The sequence below is a fragment of the Eumetopias jubatus genome, unplaced genomic scaffold (assembly GCF_037043125.1).
Source record: "Eumetopias jubatus isolate StellerSeaLion01/CBP00866 unplaced genomic scaffold, mEumJub1_p1.0 scaffold_6, whole genome shotgun sequence".
Lineage (NCBI taxonomy): Eukaryota > Metazoa > Chordata > Mammalia > Carnivora > Otariidae > Eumetopias > Eumetopias jubatus.
The window spans coordinates 66,583,156-66,583,771 of record NW_028274812.1 but is presented as its reverse complement, the minus strand read 5'-3'; positions in this window follow the sequence as shown (position 1 = coordinate 66,583,771).

Genomic DNA, 616 nt, shown 5'->3' with positions numbered 1-616 from the left:
TGAAAAGCCGAAAAACTTCTTCCACCAGATCCTATCTCTCACCCTCTCATTGCCCGGGAAGAGTTAAAGGGTGAACATCTTACATCACCTGGCCAGTTCAACTTTCTGTCCTGAGATTTCACATTTCAGTAATGTAAGGATAATAAACAAAACGAATAAATAAATGTTGAGCCCTAGTGAATCTATTAAGTGATCTCTTCTGTGAAGACCTTTGATAACTATCTGGTCTCTGACTTTCTCATGGTTCTTCAGCCTTCTATTCCAGCCATACTCAAAAAAAAAAAAAAAAAAAGAAGAGAGAGAGAGAAAGAACAATCTGTTTGATCCAGGTTCCCAGGTCCCCTAGAGTTTATTTCAGTTGCTTGCAACCAAAGAGTCCTAGCCGCTACACTCCCAGTGGAATCAACAGAACGGTGGAGAAGAGGAGGACACTCCACCCAGGATTCTACTGACCCTTTCGTAGATATGTTCTTTTGTGCTTATAACCATGGTCTTCAGCCCCTTCTCAAAGGACGCTGCTGCACAATTTCCACTTGTATTGTCAGCAGGGATGCTTTCCCTGAGAACTGTCAAACTCTGCTCTACCAAAGCACTCAAAACTGGAGCCTCTCCTGCC